The sequence below is a fragment of the Ochotona princeps genome, chromosome 10, assembly GCF_030435755.1.
Source record: "Ochotona princeps isolate mOchPri1 chromosome 10, mOchPri1.hap1, whole genome shotgun sequence".
Taxonomy (NCBI): Eukaryota; Metazoa; Chordata; class Mammalia; order Lagomorpha; family Ochotonidae; genus Ochotona; species Ochotona princeps.
Genome location: NC_080841.1, coordinates 21,601,589 through 21,618,508, shown reverse-complemented (window position 1 = coordinate 21,618,508; position 16,920 = coordinate 21,601,589).

Here is a 16,920-nt window from a genome sequence, read left to right as displayed (position 1 = left end):
TGGCAAGGATGCATTCACTTCCATCAAGGGTCTCAGAACAGAGTCAGTGGCTGGCTCAGGAGGTCTCTGCATGGGGAATGGGGTCTCTGAGTGCGACGGAAGGACACTGGTCTCCTGAGCCTTTTGTTGTGTAAAGCAGAGAGGCAATGGCCTTGAGATGCTTGCATCTTGAAGCCTCCTCAGATCTTTCCCGTTTCCTGCTAATGTGCTCAGTCCTCTTGCTGGCAGTCGCAACTGCCCTCTGGTCCTTCGAGGGTTTCCCAGCTGCCCCTCGTTCACAGTTCCTTGGCAGTTGACGGGGATCACGTGGCTAAGTGGCTACTGTGTTTTAATTTACCGCTCAGGGCTTTGCTGCAAGCCAGGCAGGGGAGAACCCAGTGTGAGAAGTGATTCATTTCAGGGTGCCTGGCGCATGCAGAGCGAGGGCAGGATGGATAGGGCTCCTCAGACTGCCAACCAGGGAAAGCCAAGGATCCCAGCAGCCCTGTGTCCATGAGTTTGTAGCAAGCATGGCCGAGAGAAAGAGGAAGGAAGGAGGTGTCTGCAGAGGTCTCAGCTGGAAACAGAAGATCTAAAAGATGGGAGACCCCCAGCTGGGAGAACTCGGGGAAGAAAATGGGTGGGCAGGTGCAGGGAGAGTATGCCCAAACTCTCCTGCAGGCTGGGAGATGGCGCTGACCTCCCAGCCCGCCAGGTGCAAGGGACACACACTCGCCCTCCCCAGAAGGACCTAAGGAATCACTGAGGCATTCAGACTGTTTCGGCAGAAACCAGGTGCAGCTGGAGTCCTGGACGAGTGCTGTCCCACCCCAGCCCACCGTCAGCCCTGTGATGCCAGGGAGCTCACAAGCAATATGCCCAGACACACAGCCGACTTGCCTGAGCGTGTATAGTCACTGAAGAGGATTCAGCTGGGTCATGCGGTTCCTGTGTCTACTTTAAACCACTCTGGGGTACCACTTACAAAGACCTACATGGGCTAGACATGTGCCCAACACATTCACTGTCTGATTTAATCCTTATAGTAATGAAGCAATAAAGATATTGATGTGCCCATTTTGGAGATGAAAAACTGAGGCCCATAGACACAATATCATCCCTGAAGTCACACAGCTAGTGAGTGGTGACATGGGGATTCCAAAGCCCATGATCTCTATTGTGCCATCTCTGTTGTGTCTTTGTCCTTTTCTCAGTGCTCCTCTTTCCTGAATTCCCCACCACCTTCCCAGGGTTTGGATTGCTTACATCTTTTTATATATATATATAATATAATATATGGTATATATATCTGAAAGCCAAATTTATGGAGAGTGGGAGAGGTAGAGAGTGAGATCATCCATCTGCTGATTAAGCTCCAAAATGGCCAAGGCTGGACCAGGCTGAAGCCCAAAGCCAGGAGCTTCATCCAGGTCTCCCATGTTGGTGGTAGGAGTCCAGGGGCTCTCACCCACCTGCTGCTGCTGCTGCTGCTGCTTTCCCAGGAGCATTCGCAGGGAGCTGTGTGGGAAGTGGTACAACTAGGACTCGTTCAGGGCCCAAAGAGGATGCCACAGTGTTGGACCCAAGATTTTCATGGTCGTGGTCTCTTGGCTGGCTCCCAGGATCACGTGTGGTATAGCTGGAGGGGATGACTGACCAGCAGCAAGGCAGGGACAATGGGAGAGAAATCAGACACCTGTGCTGGTGAGTGGCAGGCAGGATGCAGAGCCCACCATGGCTCTGCTGTGCACGCTGCAGGGCAGAGGCCACCAGGACACACACACTGCTGCTGCCGCCCCAGCTGCACACCAAAATAGGGACAGCCCCCGGCCCAGTGGGGCTGGAACAAGGCAATGTGCTGCTGTCTCGCTCTGTAAACATGTTTTCTCCACACAGGCCTTCTGGCACCATTGTTTCCCACAGTGTTGGTGCTTTGGGGGTGGCGATTTCTTTTTTTTTTTTTAATATATTTATTATTTAACTTCAGTAATTACATTGTATTATGTGACACAATTACATAGATACTTGGGTTCTCCCCACCCCTCCCCAAACCCTCCCACCATGGTGGATTCCTCCACCTTGTTGCATAACCACAGTTCAAGTTCAGTTGAGATTCCCCCATTGCAAGCGTATACCAAACATAGAGTCCAGCATCTTATTGTCCAGTCAAGTTCAACGGCTTCTTAGGTATACCCTCTCTGGTCTGAAGACAGAGCCAGCAGAGTATCATCCCAGTCAATTGAAAGCTCCAACATACCATCAGCAAAAATTTACATCATTATGGAATTAATTGACATAGTAATGAGTAACCAACATGTTAAAAGTAAATGCGAGTTCCCAGTCACCTTCTGTGACCACCTCACCTATACTTCAATCTTAGTTTATACACAACATATAACATTCAAAACATAACATGTTATACATAACATCATATCATCTTAAATTAAGGCAAACATGTGGTATTTAACCTTTTGGGATTGGCTCATTTCCCTTAGCATTATGGTTTCCAGTTTGGCCCATTTGGCCACAAAGAACTGCATTTTGTTTTTTTTAATAGCTGAGTAGTATTCCATGGAGTAGATGAACCATAGCTTTCTTATCCAATCCTCTGTTGATGGGCATTTTGGTTGCTTCCATGTTTTTGCAATTACTGATTGTGCTGCTATGAACATAGGAGTGCATGTTGGTTTCTCATAAAACAAGTGTTCTGGATATATTCCTAGGAGTGCTATTGCTGGATCATACGGTATGTTGAATTTGAGTTGTTTGAATATTCTCCATACTGATTTCCATAGAGGCTGTACCAGCCTGCAGCCCCACCAGCAGTGGAGTAGGGTTCCCTTTTCCCCGCAACCTCGCCAACAAGTGTTGTTGGTGCTTTTATTCATGTGGGCCAGTCTTACTGGTGTTAGGTGGTACCTCATTGATGTTTTAATTTGGATTTCCCTTATTGCCAGGGAACTTGAGCATTTTTTCATATGTTTATTTGCCATTTGGGTTTGTTCCTTTGTGAAGTGTTTGCCCATTTCCCGTGCCCATTTCTTGAGTGGCTTGTTTGTTTTGACATTTTGGTTGTTTTGTAGCTCTTTGTATATTCTGGAGATCAGCCCTCTATCACCTATGTCGTGTGCGAAGATCTTCTCCCATTCTGTGGGTTGCCTTTTTACTTTGTTGATTGTTTCTCTAGCTGTACAGAAGCTTCTTAGTTTGATGAGGTCCCAATTGTTTATTTTGGTCTCGATTTCTACTGCATTTGGAGTCTTTTTTAGGAAGTGAGGGCCTACCCCTAAGTGTTCCAGTGTGTTTCCAACATTTTCTTCCAAAAGTTTGAAGGTTTCTGGATGTAGGTTTAGATCTGTTATCCATTTAGATCTGATCTTAGTGTATGGTGAGAGATGTGGATCTATTTTTTTGTTTCTGCAGGCTATCAACCAGTTGTCCCAACAGCATTTATTGAACAGACCTTCCCATTTGCCTGGATTGTCGTTTGTCTTTTTGTCAAAGATTATTTGGCTGTATCTGTGTGGGTTTCCTTCTGGTGTTTCTATTCTGCTCCATTGATCTTCCTCTCTATCTTTGTGCCAGTACCACGCTGTTTTGATAACCACTGCCCTATAGTATGTCCAGAGGTCCGGAACTGTGATTCCCCCTGCTAACTTTCTGTTCTTCAGGATGGTTCTAGCTATCCGTGGTTTTTTGTGCTTCCAGATGAACCTTTGGATCATTGTTTCCAGTTCCATGAAGAATGTTTTGGGCAATTTGATTGGGATTGCGTTGAATGTATATATTGCTTTTGGCAGTATAGACATTTTAATGATATTGATTTTACCTATCCAGGAGCATGGGATGTTACTCCATCTTTTGAGGTCTTGTTCAATTTCTTTTTTAAGTAGTTTGTAGTTTTCTTCAAATAAGTCTCCTACATTTTTGGTTAGATTTATTCCCAGATATTTCATACTTTTCTCTGTTATTTTGAATGGTATCTTGCTGGTTAAGTCTTTTTCCATCTTGGGGCTGTTCGCATACACTATGGCTGTTGATTTTTGTTCATTAATTTTGTACCCTGCCACTCTACCAAACTCTCGTACAAGTTCTAGCAGTCTCTGTATTGAGTCTCTTGGCTCTTCTACATAAAGAATCATATCATCTGCATATAGTGAGAGTTTAACTTCTTCGTTTCCCATGTGGATTCCTCTGATTTCTTTTTCTTGTCTTATGGCCTCAGCGAGTACCTCTAGGACTATGTTGAATAGTAGTGGAGAAAGTGGACATCCCTGTCTTGTTCCAGATCTCAGTGGGAAGGGTTCCAGTTTTTCTCCATTCAGTATGATGCTGGCGTTGGGTTTTTCATATATGGCTTTAATTATGTTGTGGATTTTTCCATCTATGCCTACCTTGGTTAGGGTTTTTAGTAGGAAGTGGTGTTGGATTTTGTCGAAAGCTTTTTCTGCATCTATTGATACTATCATGTGATTCTTGTTTTTCAGTTTTTGGATGTGGTGTATCACATTTATGGATTTGCGAATGTTGAACCATCCCTGCATTCCAGGGATGAATCCTACTTGATCTGGATGAACGATTTGTCTGATATGTTTTTGAATTCTGTTGGCTAGGATTTTGTTGAGAATCTTAGCATCAATGTTCATCAAAGAGATAGGTCTGTAGTTTTCCTTCTCTGTTAGTTCTCTGTCTGGTTTTGGGATTAAGGTAATGTTGGCTTCATAGAATGAGTTTGGAAGGGTTGCCTCTTCTTCTATTGTTTTGAAGAGTTTGTAGAGGATTGGGGTCAGTTCTGTTCGGAATGTTTTGTAGAATTCTGGAGTGAAGCCGTCTGGGCCTGGGCTTTTCTTTGTTGGGAGGTCTTTAATCACTGATTCAATCTCTACTTCAGTTATGGGTTTGTTCAGGTCGTTTGTTGCCTCTGGGCTAAGTTTTGGCAGGTGGTAGAAGTCTAAGAACTTTTCCATTTCTTGGTGATCTTCTGATTTGTTGGAGTACAGTGCTTTGTAGTAATTTCTAATTATGGCCTTAATGGATGCGGTGTCTGTTGTTATGTTGCCTTTTTCATCTTTGATGCTGGTAATTCTTGCCTTCTCTTGTTTTTTCCTTGTCAGTCGGGCCAGTGGGGTGTCTATCTTGTTTATCTTCTCAAAAAACCAGCTTTTTGATTCATTGATTTTGTGTATGGTTTTTTTTATTTCTATCTGGTTGATTTCCTCCCTTGTTTTGATGATTTCTTGTTTCCTATTGTGTGTGGGGCTCTTCTGCTGTTGTTTTTCCAATTCCTGGAGGTGTGTGTTTAGTTCCTGTATTTGGCGCCTCTCTTGGGCCTTGACATGAGCTCCAATTGCGATGAGTTTACCCCGTAGCACTGCTTTGGCAGTGTCCCACAAATTTTGGAATGTTGTGTCAGAGTTTTCATTGGTTTCCATAAATTTTTTGATCTCATCTTTAATTTCTTCTCTGATCCATTGTTCGTTTAATAGCATATTGTTCAGCCTCCAAGAGTTTCTGTATTTCCTGGGACATTTTGAATTGCTGATTTCCAGCTTCATTCCGTGGTGGTCTGAGAGGGTACATGGTATGATTCCTATCTTTTTGAAGTTATTTAGGTTTGCTTTGTGTCCTATCATGTGGTCGATCCTGGAGAAGGTGCCATGCACTGCTGAAAAAAATGTATAATCTGTGGCCTTAGGGTAAAAAATTCTATAGATGTCAACCAAGTCCAGTTGTTCTATTGTTTGTATGAGCTCTGTTGTTTCTTTGTTGAGTTTTTGTTTTGTTGATCTGTCTATAGTTGTTAGTGGGGTGTTAAGATCACCCACTATTATTGTGTGCATATCTATGTCTCCCCTTAAGTCCGTGAGTAATTGCTTCACGTAGCTAGGTGCGTTTGAATTTGGTGCATATATGTTCACAATGGTAATTACTTCCTGATGGATCAGTCCCTTCACCAATATATAATGTCCTTCCCTGTCCTTTTTGATGTGTGTCAGATTGAAGTCCACATCATCTGAAATTAAGACAGCTACCCCAGCCTTTTTTTCTCGTCCATTGGCATGAAATATTTGTTTCCAACCTTTCACTTTCAGCTTCTTCGAATCTCTTCTGGTTAGATGTGTCTCTTGTAGGCAACAGATAGTTGGGTGCTGTTTGATAATCCATTCTGTTAATCTATGCCTTTTGATTGGTGAGTTCAGGCCATTTGTGTTAAGAGTTAAAATTGAGAGGTTGTGATTTTGCCCTGCCATACTTGTTTTTGTGGGTGTTGATATCTGTGTAATTGCCCTTCCTTGTGTGGACTTTAGTGGGAAGATCTTCCTGTTTGCCATCTTTGCTTATGATTCACCTCCTTTTTTTCTGGATTTAGTGCATTTCTAAGGAGATTTTGTAGAGCTGGTTTTGTGCTGGCATATTCTTCTAATTTCTCTTTGCTGTGGAAGTATTTGATTTCGTTCTCAAATACGAATGAGATCTTTGCTGGGTACAACATTCTTGGTTGACAGTTGTTCTGATTCAGGATTTGGAAGATCTTTGTCCATTCTCTTCTTGCTTGTAAAGTCTCTTCAGAGAAGTCAGCAGTGATCCTGATTGGTTTTCCCCGGTATGTGATCTTTTCTCTGCTTCGTACTTGTCTTAGGATTCTTTCTTTGTCTTCGTTGGAGTGGAACTTGAGCACCATATGTCTGGGTGAAGATCGCTTTGGGTCATATCTGCTGGGAGTCCTCTGACCGTCCTGGATTTGGGCTGGGTTCATGTTCCAAGTGTTTTGAAAGTTTTCCTGTATAATTTCGTCGAGCACCATTTGCATTCCTGACTCTTTTTCCGCTCCTTCAGGAAGGCCAATAATCCTAATATTTGATTTTCTGAGGTTGTCTTTCATTTCTTGTATGGTCTTATTGGCTTTGTTCAGACTTGTCTCCAGCTGTTTCATGAACTGGGTATGTTCGTTTTGTGTGTCTTCTGTTTCAGAGATCCTCTCTTCTGCTGTATTTGTTCTGTTGGTTAGGCTCTCAATTTTGTGCTCTAAGTCAAGGATTTTACTTTTCATTTGTTGTATTTCTGAGGCTATGTGGTTCTTGAATTCCTTGAAGTCCTCCCAATTCTTCTCATTGTCTCTGACATATTTTAACATTATTTTTTTGAATTCCTTGTCTGGTAGATCTTCTATGTCTTCATCTCGCATCTCCGAAATAGACATTGGCTTTCGATCCTGTATTGGTAGGGTGTTGGCACTCTCATCTGGATCATTACCTTTTCTGGTATTTCTTCCCATTGTGTTAGTGTTTCTTTTTTGAGAGACCTAGGCACCAGTGTGCTGAGGGGTCTCCAAGCACTATCCTCTAGAGATCAGAGTCTGCAGGCATGGAGTAGCAGGGTGTGGGAATTTTCAAGGCACTTTTGGTGCGTCTCCAGAACACTGGACCTCAGGGCGCCACTTCCAGGGCCCAGTGGATTCAAAGCGCACTCTCAGCTCGTCCCCTACAGGTATGCTACCACAGGGCGTGGGGGAGTGAAGGCACTCTCTGTGCGCACCCCCTGTGCGCGGGATCACAGGGCTCGGAGCACTGGACTATAGGGCGTGGGGTGTTCCAGGTGTTCTCTGGAAGCGCCTCCTGTGCAGGCCCGCCCACCCCAGCGCTTGCAGGGGACCGACCGCCCCAGCGCTAGCACGGGACTGCCCAGCCCAGATGGCGTGCTTGGGTTCCTGTGGTATAGCACCGCCCAGCTGAGTGCCAGACCGCAAAGGCACGGGGGAATATCCAATGTGCCTTTTGCCTTTCTCCCAGACACAGTTTTGGCAGTTTCAAGGCACTCGCCCTGTGTCTCTAGACGCAGGAGTCTGGGGGTGGGGGAGGGGCGGGGAGAGGAGCACCAATTGTGTTCAGGCTTTGTGCATGCCCCTGGGGGGCCAACTCCCGAAGCCTCCAACCCACCACTGTCCCCACCCAACTCTCTCAAACCTCAGGTTCTTGCAGTCTGCCTCTTCCTCTGGTCGGAATTCTCGCCGCAGGTGCGTCTCCCAGCGACTGCTGTGTCCGTTGCTGGTCTCGGCGGGTGCAGGCGGCTGGAACCTGGAGGCTGCGGCTGGGGCAGGTCCCGGCGGGGCTTGGCGACCAGGGTGGGCGGATGCCGGCGGGTCCCGGTGATTCAGGGTCCTGGTGACCAGGGTGAGCAGATGCCAGCGGGTCCCAATCACCGCTGGTCCTCACGGCCACTGCGTCTGCGGGTCGGTCTCCGGATCGGTCGGCGGCTTTCAGTGTCTGCACTCAGAGGTGACTCAGCAGGTCAGGAGCGGAAAGTCGCCTCCCCTGCTCTTTCTTTTGTTTTTTCCCTGGTTGCTCTTCCAAGTTGTGTGGATTTTTTTGGTTCCACACTGTCCAGGGAACTTCACGTTCTTCTCCCTGTAGTTCTATGCTGCTCCACTTACTCTTTTGTCGCGTTCTAGCCCTCTCTGTCTGTGAGCTCCCTCACAGTCTTCCTCCTATGTCGGCCATCTTGCGAGTCTCCGGGGGTGGCGATTTCACTGTCTAAAGTAGACCCCTAGCACAGGACTAGGGGGAGAGTCTTACAGAGAAAGCATGTGGGTTAGCCCTGCTTCCTTCAGGCATGTGTTGGCTGTGAGAGCAGTTAAAGACTTGACAATAGATGGTGAATGGGGCATCTGTAAAAAGAAGCACAGAGAACACACACCTTGGACTGATGAGTTGATAACAATGTTAGATCTGGACGTTCAGAGGACCCCAGCTGCGTCTCTCCCCTGGAGTAGTGATGCAGGATCCAGTAGTTGGGTATTCATTGTGACTTTGTTCAGGACCACCCAGGTTTAGTGAATCAGAACGTGTTGTGTTTACACCCCAGTACCTGGTATGGTACATGGATGGTACCCCTGCCATCCATGTCAGAGCCCTCCTGAGATGTGATGTGATGTGATGTGATGTGATGTGATGTGATGTGATATGCTGTGATATGATGTGATGTGATATGATGTGATGACAGCAAAACACAACCTTCTGACACGACCCTGAGCTGAGACCCAGTCTAGTGTGTGGCAAGCTCAGGACTGTGCTGGGATTCAGGAGCCTCTGTATCATCACAGGTGAGGCATCTAAACCCATGGCTTCGGTTTTCCTCACCATAACAAGGTACCAGAATTGATGCACAAAGGGTATCTGTTCTGAGATTCAGACGTGTCCTCTGGGCTGAGAGCCCAGGAGTCTACTAGCACAAGGAACTGAGTTATCTTCTTCCATCCCCTGGTCCCCTTCCCAGATGTCCATAGCAGGCACAGCTGGGCCAGAACTGAATCCAGCTCTCCAATCTGGGTGGCAGGAATCCAAGGACTGGCACTAGGGTGCCAGGGTGAGCATTAGCAGGAAGCTGGAGTCCAAAGCCAGGCTGGGACTTAAAGCCAGGCCCTCTAACAGGGGATCTGAGCATCCTACAGGCCTGCACCACACACCTGCTTCTGAGACATCTTTTGAAAAAGAACCCATCGGGCCCGGCGGCGTGGCCTGGCGGCTAAGGTCCTCGCCTGGAACGCCCCGGGATCCCATATGGGCGCCGGTTCTAATCCTGGCAGCTCCGCTTCCCATCCAGCTCCCTGCTTGTGGCCTGGGAAAGCAGTTGAGGACGGCCCAATGCATTGGGACCCTGCACCCGTGTGGGAGACCAGGAAGAGGTTCCTGGTTCCCGGCATCGGATCAGCGCGCATCGACCCTTTGCGGCTCACTTGGGGAGTGAATCCTCAGATGGAAGATCTTCCTCTCTGTCTCTCCTCCTCTCTGTATATCTGGCTTTGTAATAAAATAAATAAATCTTTGAAAAAAAAAAGAAAAAGAACCCATCCCACAACAAAAGGCAGAAAGAAGGTCTTGGTCCAAGAGTCATGCGTGCTAGGCAGGGACAGGAGGGACAGCTAGGAGGACCACTGGGCATCCCACTCAGATTAGCCTCTCGCCCTTTGAAGGCTGGAGCTGGAGGAGACCACGGGGAACACTGCTCCCGCAAGAAACATGGGGAGACCTGGCCAGCGCAGAGCCACATCACTGGGACTGATGTGTGGTCCAGGGCAGTCACAGGACACCCCACTCAACCATGATGGCCTGTCCTCTGTATAGGTGAGTACCCCCACACATAGCTCAAAGTAGGACACTCCCTGGGATAACCCCAAAGGGAGAGCGGGGGTATCCAGAAACCCTGTTCAAAAGCTGGGCAGGAGCAAAGCCCCCAGAAGAGTCCTAGTTCCTGTTCATATACTCATTTGTCACAGCAAGCCTGTGAGGCTGGTTCTTGGGAGTGAGCCCCTCTGGTGATTATCAAAGTTGCAAAAGTGTGCAGGTGGGGCCAGCCCTGGGGTGCTGTGTGGCAGTCCTCTTGGGCACAGCCCTGGCAGAGCATCCCAGTCTGGGTTCTAGCACTGAGAGTGCACCGTAGGGCAAATCTCTGCAAAGCCCTGCCAAGTGTCCCTAAAACGAGATCAGCCCCCAGGATGCTCAAAAGTCTCACAGGTGGCACCACCAGCCAGCACCCTCCAAGCCTGGCCGCTCTGGCAACAGACTGCTATTCTGCACCAAGTTTCTTTGTTTCCTTTTGGTTGAGAAGTTGTATTGTTCGTCATTCACAATAGCAAGCCAAGTCTTGGAAAGAAGCCCAATGTCCCTCACAGATGGATGAAGATAATGTGGCATAAACATACAAGGCAATACAATCCTGTCTTTACAAAAATAAGGGAAGGAGACTCTGCCAATTATAACAGCACAGGGGAGCCAGAGGACGGGATGCTAAGTGAGATAAGTCAGTCCCAGAACTACAGATTCTGCATGATTCCACCCACGGGGGACAGTTGAAGTTCAGCTGGGAGGAGCCACAACTAGAACTGTAGTTCTAGGGTTTGGGAGGAGGGGGAAATAGGTGCTGTGGGTATAAAACTCCAGTTACAATAAGTGAGTGAGCTGGCTCTGCCCCATGGTACCTACATTGCCAGCACACTGGCACCATGGCTCCTGCGGCACCATGGCTCCTGCGACTGGCAGAGAGGCTGGCAGAGAAGCAAAGAGGAAATGGCTGTGCGGGCCACATGCCAGGGGACTAAACACAGGGCCGTGTGCTGCACACCTGAAGTGAGTGCAGGTTTTCTGTCTGCCAGTTGTCACTCAACAGTTTTAGAAAGAAAGGAACTGTGTTTCTGCCACCCCGACACAACCCAGAGACAGGCAAGGGAGCAGATGGAGGGAAGAATAGTGGTGGCAGCAACCCTGCCTAGTTCTCAGAGTCTGTGAGCTTGGCTTCCCCCTCCCTGGGCTCCCCTCCCCCTCCCCGTGCTCCCCTCTGCCTCCTGGTCAGCTTCCCGCCCCCCATACCCCACCCACCAGAGCTGCCCCCATCAGCAAGCAGCTGTCTTAAGTAGTGGCAGGACCTCAGAGAGTGTCAAGTTGCTTTGCCTCTGCGGCCTTTTCCCCTTGCAAGAACTCCATCTAATCACTTGCAGGACAAGCGGTTTAATCAGCAGGAACTGGCAAAAGGGTACACTCCCAGGGTCCCAGGCAGCCAGCTCCATGGGCCCTGCCTGGAATCCAGGCTCTCCCGCCTCACTGTACCAATCCCTCCTCCCAGGGCCTCAGTCCTGTTCACACTTGGCCATGTCCATCCTCCTGGGAGTACAGTGTGGATAGGATGGGCTGTACGAAATGTGGGGCCACAGGGGCCCAGGGCAGGGTGTGTGTGTGTGTGTGTGTGTGTGACAGAGAGAGAGAGAGAGAAAGAGATCATGGCCCTGGTCCACTTTCTCCTCACTGCCCTTTCCCCCCTGGGGGGAGGCCTGAGCAGGAAGGGCCCAGAAGGGTGTCACTGACCCTCCAAGCTCAAAGCAGCCTCTCTCTCTCAAGGAGGAGGAGTTACTGACTGTGGACATGACTTGGCTCCTGATGACCCCTGGCCAGGGTAGGTCCAATAACTGAGAATGCTAGGATGGTACCCTGGATGGACCAAGCACTACCCCTCAGGTGAAGCAATGCACGGAAGTGTTTGGGATCATGAGAGCTTAGAGGCAGGAGCACCCCTTGGAGCTAGGAGGTGACACCTGCTGGCTGGGATGATCTGCTCCAAGTGGGCAGTCTTGATGTTGGTTCTACAGGTGTTGGGTGAAAGTATGAATTGGATTGAGTGTACAAGCTAGGACAGGAGGGAACCACAAAGGGCAGAACCTCCGCCCACCCAGCTTTCTAGCTTCCTTCAAGTGCCTCCTATGGATCCAGTCCTGCAGGGAGGCACTGGTAGAGCCAATGTGGCTAACCATGTCCCAAATGGAGAACAGAAGAAAAACTAGTGCACCAGGAGCTGGGCCTGCTCTCATGTGTGCACCCACCCTAGGCCTCAAGCGTGCTTCCAGCAGCTAGGAAAGCCAGCAAGCCTCATGATCCTGGCCATGGATCACCTGCAGCCCAAGTCACTTCTTCATCCCCAAACACCGCAGTGGGAGACCTTTCTCTGCAAAGGAAGCTCCAAGTTCATCTCTGGAAGGACTTCCCCCTCCTCTCCCGCCCCCACATCTGGAGAGGAGACATGCACAAGGCCATCCCCTGTCCTAAGGGGGGACACCGGAGGGCCGGAGGGGCTGCTCAGCTGCCTGGTGTGCAGCTGGCACAGTGGCACTCATTAACTGATAGTGGGGATGCGCTGTAAACGCTCCTAAGTGTTCAGCCAAGGCCAGCCTGCTCGCTGTAACTAGGTTCCACCCCCCCCCCCACCCCGCACTGCCTGACTATATCAGTGCGTGTCACTTCTTGGAGAGTTCATGTCACTGAGGGATGCTTTCCCCCCTGTGGCTCACTCATTCCCTGCCTGTCGCCACCTCTGACAAGCTGGCTCTCAAGGCCAGGGAACTGCCAGCTGCAGCCTCAGGCCTGGCACCCTGCAAATAGCAAGCATTTATCAAACAAATCGACATAATAATACGCAGGGGCGGGCATACAGCTGGGCAGGTAGGATGTTGACCGAGAGATGCCCACATACCACAGGCTCCTGACTGTGGTTTCCTGTTGATGCAGATGCTGGGAGGCCACGGTGATGGCTCGAGGGACCGGGTCCCTGCCACCCACGTGGGAGACCTTGGGTGAGTTCCCAGCGTGCTGCTTTGGCCTGACCCAGCCCCGGCCTTTGCTGACTTCTGGGGAGTGAACCAGTGATATGAGTACTATCTTGTATATACATTTTAAAACTCTGTGTGCATAGCTAATAGTCCTAAAGAGTTGAGATAATTGACAGATGATGGATCGACTGAATTAGGAATGTATAAGAATACTTCAAAAAGTTTGGGGGAAAATGGAATTAAAAGATACGTTTATTTTGCTGCAAAAGATTTTTAAGTCTCTGCATGGTTTGCAATAATGCACATGTTCCCCCGTGTTCACGCTTCCTGGCGTGTGGCCTGACAAGTCCTGAGGAGTGCTGTGGCTGCCAAATGTTCTCCTCTCCCATGCATCACTTCCGGGGGTCGGGGCGCTGCTGGGCTCCCCCATCTGGCTTTCTCTTCCCATCACAGTCTCACCTCTACCTATTAGAGGCCATCGTGGCTGGTGGGACCCTGTAGGTTTCTAAAGGTGGCTCTAACTTAGAAACCACCATTTCTAGTCCCTACCCCTTAGCTTCTGATTCTGTCCAGGCCATAGTTCAGTGCGGCTTAGTGGCTCCACACAAACACAGGCTCAAGTCCTGCTCTATCACTTGCCATGTGGTCTCACGTCTCTGGGCCTTGATTTCCTCACCTGTTAAACAGAGCCAATAGCAGAATCCACCGCACAAGCTTGGTGGGGAGACCATAGTGGACAACGGCTGCCAAACTCCCGATGCAACTCCTTGACTCGGAACAAAACCTGAATAAATGCGGCTATTACCGTCGTCATTATCTCAGCCCTGCTTAGCGGCTGACATGGGGCGAGCATCCAGGTCTCCTGACCCTGGCTCCAGTGTGCTTTCCAACACGTCACTCTGAGTGCGCACATGGACGGCTTCCCCAGGAGGCCACACTTGGCACTCAGTACAGCGAGCCTGTGGCCACTGCCCTGGGACCCTTCCACCGGACCAAGTGGAATGGGGGGCCTCCATCTGAGAACTAAGAACAGGTCAGACCCCCAGGGGACAACGAGCCAGAGAATGCCGGTCAGGGGTGTAGCTTGCAATGCCCTGTGGGAAACCATCTGGCGGTCCCTGTCAGCATTTCATTATGGAAAGAGAGAAACCAAAAATAGAAGTTCTTGAGGGAAACTTGATCTGGGCAGGACAGAACAGCTGCTGGAGAGTTCCAGGAAACGTCCACCAGGGGGCACAGTCATCCCAAGTAGGTGACACTCGGTGGCCTGGGACCCGCCCACCCACCCACCTTAAGAGGCTGCAAATTTCCAGGAAAAGTCCTTCTCTGCAGAGCCCCCACTCCTGTCCTGGGGCAACCACTTTGCCATTTAACCTGCTCCTTGGGGAAACGCTCAGATCTGGGCTGATTCCTGCTGTTTCCTGCTAGCCCAGCCCCGAGACCACACAGTGCTAGACATGTAGTAGGCATGAGTTGTGAATCTTATTGGCTGATGGGTGGTACTGTGAAATCTGGAGTGATTAATCAGTTGTGGGAAACGTCAAAGAGCAAAATTTGAACACATTGTGTTTCAGTCTGGTTGACTTTCATTAGCAACTTCTGAAGGGTTTGTTTATTTATTTGAAAGAGTGACGGAGAGATTGACCTTCCATCTACTGGTCACTCCCCCAGATGCCCACAACAACTGTGGCTGGGCCAGGCGGCAGTCGGAAGCTCTCTCTGGGTCTCCCCAGGGTGTGGGTAGCAGGAACTCAGGCACATGGGTAACCACCTACTGCTTCCTAGGTACGTTGGTAGGACGCTGGGCAGGAAGCAGGAAGACATGTCAGCGGTCCCCGGTAGAAAGGCTCACCAGTGTAGATTTACAGCTCCTCCCCCAGGGTCCTGACTGGCAGCCCAGAAACATGGGGGAGATGCCCCCAGGAGCCCCAGCCCACTACCCACTCACAAGGCCCTCATCATCCCTGTGTCCCAGGCTGGCTTGGAGCCAGCTCCCCCTGGCAGGCCTAGATGGTGCCACTGCCTCCCTCCCCTCTGAGGGCAGGAGGATCAGCACCCTGAGCTCTCCAAAAAGTTTGTGAAAAATGCATTGTTTGAAACAGACCTGGATTTCAGAAACCTTTGCACCGAAAAGAAGTTCATCTTTTAATTCCATTTCTTAAGGGCCTTTTAAGTCCCCTTGTGTCACACATCCTCCATGCTAAAGTCTGACTCAAAGGACGATGCCCTACTGTTCACCATAAAACACCATGCAGACCAGGGCAGGATGTTTAGTGGAATAAATGGGGGGGGGGGAGTGGGGGAGAAGAGGAAGGAAGAGTCTCCTAAAGACCTCAAGGCCCCTCCGTGCCCAGGATTTTGGTATCTCTGCCACTAACCCCACCCCACCCCACCCCTGTTCCTGCAGGACATCCTCCCACCTGCCCAGGTAGAGAATTCCCTGGAAGGGATCATGGGATGGAAAGAGCACAGCAGCACCCACCTAGCAGCCATTGGAGGCATGGCTTCCCAAGAGCCACCTGTCATTCATGGCATCTGTCATCAGTACCTGATACCTGTGGCCCGTGGCTCAGCCACTCATCAGCCCCACAGCAGTGGACTTGGAAGAGAGGCATGCAGGACCCCAGAGGCACCCATGGTGCTCATGGGGTCCAAGGTGGTGAGCAGCAATCAGCTGGGGGCAAGGAACACAAGGTAGGCTGGTCTGGCTGTGGTGGAACCCCATGAAGTGGGAGGGATAGAAGTAGCCCCTGGCCATGCCACCTTGGAGTCCTTAGCCCAACCCCGGGCTCTGCCTCTGAGTGTGTGAACATGTCCAATGTAAGATCTCCCCCTCTGACCCTGCAGAGCCCAGCTTCCTGACTCACAACACACTGCCTGCTCTGACCTCATCCTGGGGCAACCCTGAGCCCTCCTCTCCTGGCATTGCCCCTCTCTGCCATGCCCAATTCCCACCCCCCAGGGCCTCGAGTACTTCAGCCTGTGGAGTCTATGCTCCTAATCCTCCTAGAGACGAGCTGAGGAGCTAGTGATGAGAACCATGGGAAGGTGGAGGGGGCTGGCAGGAACCGGACCATGCCCTGGCACAAAGAGGCCATGGAAGGGCACAGACCCTGACTGGCCTGGACAAGCTCCTCACTGAGGGAACATTGGGCACCCTCCTATCAGACAGCAAAACTCAGTCTCCTACTGGGGGGTGGTTCCCTAAGTGCTGTGGCTTCTTGCTGACCTGGCATGGAAGGGCCACATGGTCTGATGATATGGTATTGCCCCTGCAGCCCACTTTGCCTCTGCGGGCTTCCAACCCAGGTGGAGCCCTGGCCAGCCAAGGTCGGGTAGTGATCACTTGAGGACAGCAGTTGGCTTTGTTTCCAGTCCTAGGCCTGCCCAGCCTGTCCCTGCCATGGTTGCCAGGAGAACCTTGGGCTATTTTTGCACCTGCCCCAGCTGACCAGGCCCTGGAAAGGATCCAAGGATGTTGGTCCAGGAATGACCCTGGCAGTCAGCGCTAAAGACCTGGGGCGGGGGGAGGAGCCAGGCCCGCCCAAAGGAGGGAGCACAGACAGACGCAGTTACTTAGGCATTCAATCACTGCTCACTTGTCCTTCCACATGTGCGGGCATCACAGGTGTAAGGGCAGCCGCGGGAGGACCAAGGTCAGTCCAGGGGTAGGCTGGCTGCCGGATGCCTGCATCAGCAGGGACAGGGTCCAGGAACACTTCCTTTATGGAGTTGGGCAGGCCCCCTGGCCAAGGGGACAAGCATTCCAGCCAAAGGGCCCAGAGGGGACTGTGAGGATGGGCCAAAGTCAGCGACCTTCTGGAGTGTGGGCTAAGGCCCAGCACCAGGAC